The 7,994-nt window shown below is 39.9% G+C and overlaps 1 long non-coding RNA gene across 2 annotated transcripts; it reads right to left on the minus strand.

The window, feature by feature from the left end:
• Window positions 1-1,104: 1,104 nt before the first annotated feature.
• Window positions 1,105-2,141, minus strand: LOC123258169. 2 transcript variants are annotated; one of them, XR_006507981.1, is made up of 2 exons: window positions 2,038-2,141; window positions 1,105-1,393 (listed from the first exon to the last, which is right to left on the minus strand). It is a non-coding gene; the product is annotated as an uncharacterized LOC123258169 (long non-coding RNA). The 2 variants fall into 2 exon arrangements; XR_006507982.1 differs by lacking the exon at window positions 2,038-2,141 and adding an exon at window positions 1,518-1,535.
• Between the last annotated feature and the right edge of the window lie 5,853 nt (window positions 2,142-7,994).

The raw sequence follows: 7,994 nt of genomic DNA on the forward strand, positions 1-7,994 counted from the left end.
GTTTTATTTATCTTTTGCAATGCTCTACTTGGGGATCTGTTAATTAAATAGGTTGATGTTAAAACAGCCTCACCCCAAAAATGTTTATTAAGTTGAGCACCACTGATCATAGATCGAGCCTTTTCGGTGATAGTTCGTATCATCCGTTCTGATACACCATTCAACTCTGGAGTATGAGGAACCGTTAAATGATAGCTGATGCCTTTTTCAACACAGAAATCACGCATTTCACCAGAAAGATATTCCCTTCCATTATCGATATACAAATTCACAATTTTTAAATTGAAGTCCTTGAAACAGAAAAACACATCCGACTTATAAGTTATTAAATAGGTTACACAGTAATGTGTATACTGATCAATAAAAACTACATAGTAGTTCTTATTATCAATGGTAGTGGGTGTTATTGGGCCACAAAGATCGGAATGGACAACAAACAAAGGTCATGTAATATTTTCCTTATTTTTAAATTTTTGAAACTTTAATCTAGATTGCTTGCCATTTATACAAGCCTCGCATAATTCATGATTTAAATCAATATTGCTTAAAATATTAGTATCTTCAAAAAGACTATTTCGCTTTATTTCTAAAAATTTTCCTACGCTTATGTGACCTAATCTTTCATGCCATAATCGATACTCAGCACTATTTGAAATTTTAGACATAAATACTTTACTGTTTAATTGAAATTTTATAATAGGTACATTGAACTCACGGATTCCATTAAAAACCAATTTACCATCCTTGGATACTTTTACACCTCCAGGATTAAATTCAATGGTCATACCTGCATCCAGCATTTTCTTTACCGATAGTAGGTTGTGTGGAATATCCTTGCAATACAAAACGTTTTGCAAGGTGATTTGGTTTCCGCAGCTGGTAATATTGACAACTCCTTTGGCTGTAGCGTAGATAAACTCTCCGCGTTTGGCAATCTCGATGGGCATATTTGATTGCAAATGGTCATATTTGGAAAACAATGCTGTGTCATTTATTAGGTGGTCTGATGCTCCTGAGTCTAGTATAAACTCAGCCTCGTTTGTATTTGAATTGGAAGTTGCATTTCTCAACATGAAGGCAAAACTACGCTCTGGTTGGGTTGGGCAAAAAGAAACAATCCTTCTTTAAATGTCCTGGCTTACCACAATGAAAACATTTTGGTTTCGGTTTGAAACTTGGCTTGAACAATTTTTTCTTAAACTTTTGCATTGGATTATTGTTAAATTTTGCATCTTTGAACTCCTTGTTACCTACTGCTTGCAAGACTTTAATACTCGTATCCTTACTAATATTCCGAAGCTTTATTTCTTGGTCAAGAAGTCGTGTTTTTACAAAAGCCAATGTCAAGTTATCTTCTGATAGAGTCTCTATTGCCGTTATAACACCATCATAACTGGGGGGAAGAGTTAGAAGTAAATGGGAAATTTTATCCATATCATCTAATTTTGCTCCTGATGCGATAAGTTCGGTAATGAGGTCATCAAATGAATTAAAATGATTCAGGAGTGAAGTGTCACCTTTTAACTCCATGGCTAAGTTTTTTTCGCAGAGATAGTTGTGATGCCAAGCTTCTTCTCTCGTAAATTGCATCTAAATTTGCAAAAATCTGCTTAGCAGTGCTCCCACTGTTAGTGAAAGATAGAAATGCATCACTTAGGTATTCAATTATTAAACCTTTTGCATTTCGTTCTGCCTTTTTTATCTCATCAGTCACTTTTTCATGCGTTTCATCTATAACCTTCAGAAGATCATGCTCTTCCAGCAACGCTCTCATTCTAAACTTCCATATTGAATATTTCTCACCGTCAAACGGTTTGATATTTCTTTTCCGTTTATCCATTGCAAGATTCTATCACACAAAAGCAAATTTCACAGCCACAATTTCCAGCAATTTCTTACAGCAATAACGTTTCTCAACAGTAGCACCATCTTGTAACACCGTCCTGCCGCTACGTGGTGATTTGCGGCTAATTTGTCAAAGCGTTTCCAGAAAAAAAAAACGCGCGAATTGATTAAATGTATATAGGTATGCTTTACTTATTCACTGTAGTTGTGTCTGGGCCCATAACCTATTGGTTTTGTTAATAAATAAGTAATACAATTAAGTATTAACCAGAAACCCTCAATGAATAAATAAAACACACAAAGATTTTATAAACCACACGCTCTCAATGCCAGAAATGAAGTGAAGTAAAATGTCAAGAGGACAAGATATCAACAAATAGGCGAGAAACAAGGAACACATTTTTTTTTATTTCGCGCGGTTCCCACTGCATACGTACAGCCCACCTCCCGCCCAACCGACCGAGGGGCGCCTGCCGCATTATGTACGGCTCGAATCGCGGGAATAAATTCGAGTTAGTATAATGAGTATAGTATATAAGTTTAAATAGAAGGATTATAAAGAAAACGAGGAAGAATTAGTATGTTCTTGTAGGTAATTTAAAATGGTGGTTTTCAAATTTGACAGGGAAGAAAGAGAAATAATATTATACAGACCATTGTAGTTCGAACATAAAATCCTAAGGGGATCATGCTGTGCATATGTCGATCTACAATGGCTTAAGAATAAAGGACTAAAGTTTCTGGTCCTTCTATTCGGAATGTTAAACTGTAAGCGTGTTAGTAAGTGCTGGCTATCTACATCACCATTAATAAGGTTGTGTAGGAAAACGACACCCAGCATTGTTCTACGATTTTTTAAGGAGGGTAAGTTTATTAGTAGGAGTCTACTATTATACGAAGGTAGGTGAAGATTTGCGTCCCAGTTAAGTCCCTTAAGAGCAAATAATAAGAAGTTTTTTTGTACGGATTCTATGCGGTCTTGATGAACACCGTATTGGGGACACCAGACACATGAACCGTACTCCAGTATCGGGCGGACCAAGGATATAAATAAGCTTTTAGTAATGTAAGGGTCGTTAAATTCCTTTGCCCATCTTTTAATAAAACCGACAACACCTTTAGCCTTATTAACCATTGAAGAAATATGGTCAGAAAATTTAAGTTTTATGTCTAAGAGGACACCAAGATCATTAACCTGAGTTAATTTTTCTAAGGCAATCCCAGAGAGATTGTACGAAGCCTGGTGAGGACTAGTACGATAAAAAGACATAAGTTTGCATTTTGATCCGTTAAGTACTAAGTCATTAGCTAAACACCATTTTTGAAAATTGTCAAGATCCGACTGGAGTCTGTTTTGGGCAGACGGGAACTTATATTGGAGACAAAGCTTAACATCGTCTGCGTACATTAGTACCAGCGCGTTCGTTATGGATGGGGGCAAGTCATTTATAAAAAGAGTGAATAGTAATGGGCCAAGATGGCTTCCTTGAGGGACACCAGATGTGGCGCGGACTAAGCGGGAGTATTGATTTTTAAATAAGACTCTCTGTGTTCTTCCATTTAAATAGCTGGAGATCCACGTAATGAGGTCGGTTGAGAATCCCAAAAGATTTAGTTTACTCAACAAGAGTGAGTGATTAACTGAATCAAATGCTTTACTAAAGTCTGTGTAAATAACATCAGTTTGAAGTCCCTTTTGGAAGCCATCTAAAACAAAGGATGTCAACTCCAATAAATTAGTGGTGGTTGAGCGACGCTTAATGAAACCATGCTGACATGGAGAAATTATTGATGAGCATAGGTGTTGCAAATGAGGAGTTATTAATTTTTCGAATAACTTTGGAATCGCTGACAATTTTGAGATGCCTCTGTAGTTGGCAGCATCGGATTTTTTCCCCTTTTTGTGCAGAGGAATTATGAAAGATTCCTTCCATTTAAAGGGGAAAATCGAAGATTCTAAAGATAAGTTAAATAGTTTTTGAAGAGGTTTGCACAGAGCCCTAGCACAGTATTTTAGCACACAGGCTGGTACTCCGTCGGGGCCTGGCGAATAAACTGGTTTTACCTTTTGAAGATCCAATAGTATATTGTTTTCAGAAAGAAATGGAACAAATATACTATTAGTTGGTTGAATGTTGTAAGCGTATGGCTGATCTGAAGTGTTAGGAGGTGAATAAGTTGTTTGGAAAAATTTTGCGAATAAATCCGCAATGGCCTGATCCGAAGTCGCTGATAAATTTTGATACGTAAGTAGGGAGGGAAAAGATACATGTTTACGCTTCGTGTTTACAAAGTTATAAAACTGCTTTGGATCCTGAGTGAACTGAATCCGACAGCGGCGAATATAATTTTTATAACATTCGGCGTTATGCACGGAGAAATTTAGCCGAGCTATTAAGTATCTTGAGAAATCTATGCTGCTACAGGTTCTTTTATATTTATTTAAAAGCCTGTCTTTATATGTTTTTAATTTAGTTAGGCACCTTGTAAACCAAGGTGGATTATTTGTAGCGGACGGATATTTCCACGGCACACAAAAAATGAATTTAATGTCAAATAAAATTTATCTAGGATGATATTTATATCAGTGCATGCCAGAATATCGGACCAGTCAAAAGTGTCAATTAATAAATTAAGTTTACGAAAATCAGCCTTACGAAAACAACGAATCTTCTTTGATACGCAGGAAGTCTTCTGATTGACACCAGAATTGGTTTCAATTGAAACTTCAAGCGTTGGGTGGTATGGATCTTCAGGGGTTGAGAGGGGCAACGCTCTGGAAAGTGTGGTACTATCTGGATCAGATACAAAACATAAGTCAAGAAGCCGACCTAACGAATTTCTAACATGGCTGATCTAGCCTAGGGACAAGTTAAAGATGCCCGCCGTGAAATCGTGATGGGTGGAAAGTGATAAGAAAGTTAAATTTTCAGTAATTGACCAATTGAGTTCTGGTAAATTAAAGTCGCCAAGAACTATCAGAAGGTCAATATCTGACATAAGATTGGTAACAGCCTGTATAGCCGACAAGTGATGCCAGTATGTGGGCGGCACATATTTATAGTGTGTATACACTTGCTACATCCTTACATTCAAGTGAATATATAGCATAACTGTCTATGTTACTTTTGCATATTTAAATACGCAAATTTCAATACTTTCGTTGGCGAACTATTACAAACAGTGCAGATGTGCCTGGGTGTAAGTTTACCCAGTGCTCGTGTTCCAGGATTAGCTTCGTAATGTGGTGTGCCTTAGGGAGTAATATCGGGTGTTTGACTTCTTCTGGTAATTGAGATTGCCTCAAACGGCCTCCAACTCGTAGCAGACCATCCTGTCCAATGTATGGGGTTAGCTTGAATAACTGCGACCTGTTTCGCAGTGGTTGATCCTTTTGTATAAGCCTTCTTCTTCTAAGTCCATCTCCTTCAGAGTGAGCATGGCTGTTGTCTTCAATTCGTCCTGTGCATGGATTTCTGGAATATTCAAAGAGAGTTCTGAGTTTTGCATTTTGACTGTATACTCATCTTCATCGTGTAGCCAAGTTGGTCTGTTCCATCAGAGGTGAAATTCCATGAGCTGTGTAACCATCATTCCCCTCGATGCACAATCTGGGGGTTTTCCTTACGTGATGCCAGGCGTGTCGTGGCAACGTTTCAAGAATTTCCGATGTGCGATTTGCGACAAATGTTTTCATCTTCGATGGTGGGTATGATAACCAGGCTAATACAATTGTTGAATCACATCATGCGTAAACTTGTATATCCTTGTGTCGTAAACCATCCTTGAGTGATCGTACCAGGCGACTTAGCAGCAATGCTCCACAAAGCTCCAGCCGTGGTTGTGATTGTTGTTTAAGTGGTGCTACCCTAGTTTTGGCAGCCACCAATGAAACCGAATATGTTCCGTCTTCATGTCGAAACCTACAGTAAACGGCAGCAGCATATGCCTTGGTTGATGCGTCGGAAAAGGCGTGTAATTCAATCGAGTCCTCCATGTTGGGAACAAATCGTGATACTCTCAGCCTTTTTAGCGTGTCGAGATCTGCTCTGCACTTGAGCCATGGTTCGGCAAAGTTTGGTGGAAGCTTCGTGTCCCAGCCCAGGCCCAATAGCCATAACTGTTGAAACATGATTTTAAATTGAACCACAATCGGCGATAATAAGCCAAGAGGGTCAAAGATACGCGCAACATCTGATAGGATTTGCCTTTTAGTACAATTCGGATTTGATGTCAAGCATGTCTTGTACATCAGCTGATCGTCGATTGAATTCCAGTAAATTCCAAGTACCTTTACTGCTTCTTCTTCTCGTTCGGTGCTGGATTCGCGTCTGCAGATATGTGATGAATTGGACACCCACTTGTCGAGTTCTAATTTGGCGTGTGACATGAGTTCTAATAACTCATTCCTAATAGCTATTAGCTCATTCTCGTTGTTCGATCCAGTAAGTACATCGTCTACGTAGAAGTCCTCCAAAAGGATTTTCGATGCAGTAGGATATTGCTCCTTGTGATCATATGCCAGTTGTTCTAACACTCGTACAGCCAGGTATGGTGCACAAGCGGTTCCATAAGTTACAGCGTCTAATTGATAGTGCTTAAGAGGCGATAGTGCTTAAGAGATAGTGCTTAAGTTTTCGCCCAACTATAGGATGATGCGGCAAATAGAAGAAATTGCCTGAATCGAAGCTTGGCGTTCTGATTTCGTGCATATGGCCAAGACTGATGTATTCCTGCATAAACTTGATGTACCTTTCTCGTAAATCCTGATTGCGCTGTAGTCGTCTTTCTACAGCCATGAAGCGGGATTGCGCTCCCTGGAACGTGTCTGCAAATTTCGGGTTTTCTATTTTGAAAGGTAGCTCGACTATATACCTTCCAGCGTCATCCCTTTTGTGAGTCTCGAGGAAATGTTTTTCCACCTTGTTTTCGTCGGGATTTTTATGTGCGTAGCTGCTTACTTCTTCTATCTCCCAAAATCGTTGTAGTGTAGTGTCAATGTTGCATGTGGAGAATAGAGTTGTAGTTGTTGGAGACTGATTAACTCCAACCGATGTGATGACCCATCCAAATATTGAAGATATGGCAATAAGATTGCCCATGTTGTCGTGCATCTTTTGGCCGGTTAGGGTGGCCCAAACGTAGTCGCTCCCCAATAAAATGTCTATCGGGGCCACTGATGCGAAGTTGGTATCCGCCATCAGGAATCCATTGAACACATTGAGCGATGATGGATCGACATTGTGTCTCTGCAGCGAAGATGTGATCTTACTTAGAACGTGTGCGGTAATCTTAAGAGTGTTGTCCGAAACTCTAGATTTGAGATGCAGCTGAGTGACCCCTCTGGTTGCCTCAGCCTTGATGGCAGAAATTCCTGACACTAGGATTCGTGATGATGAACGTGCTAGCCCAAGTGCGTTGATGCAACGTTCCGAAATGTATGACAATTCAGATCCACTGTCGAATAGTAGCCGGCAGCTTGTATATATCCCATTTGCATTTTGGACATATACCAATGCAGTCTGGTTTGTTTGGAATTGCTACAGAGCCTTGTGCGTCTGCAGCCGATTGTGAGCCGTATGCTCGGGCGATGTGACTCACTGTCACCGATATAGTGTGAGGAGCGTCCTGATTACGCTGGTCCTCCCTTCCTGTTGACACGGTCTGTGCCGTATCCTGCGAACTGATCGTGGTTGCTGCAAAGCCTTGCGCATTTGCAGCCGGTTGTACATTTGGATTCACACTGGTATGATGCCGAGCATGACATATCCTACAGTTGAATTTGGATTCACACTGCCTGGTAAAGTGTCCAGGCTTTAAACAGTTGAAACATACCGATTCCTCTTTTGCCGTTGCTCTTCGTTGTTCACAACTTAGCGCCAGAAAATCCGCAGATCCAACCAGATCGGGTCCGTTCATGTTGCCCTTGACGCCATTGCTTCTCTCGACAGCCATCATAATATGCATAGGTTTTCTCGCCTTTTCAACTTGCTTGATCTTGCCATCCCCGATGCTTTGTCGTTGACTGAGTTCAAACTCCTCACAGCGTGTATCCAGGAACTTGAACAAATCCTTGGTTATTGGTGAGTTTAGATCGCGGCTGTCCTCGATCCATTTGCGACGTGTTTCTGCATCCATTTTTTGCAAAA

Source organism: Drosophila ananassae (assembly GCF_017639315.1).
Source record: "Drosophila ananassae strain 14024-0371.13 chromosome Y unlocalized genomic scaffold, ASM1763931v2 tig00000093, whole genome shotgun sequence".
Classification (NCBI taxonomy): Eukaryota; Metazoa; Arthropoda; class Insecta; order Diptera; family Drosophilidae; genus Drosophila; species Drosophila ananassae.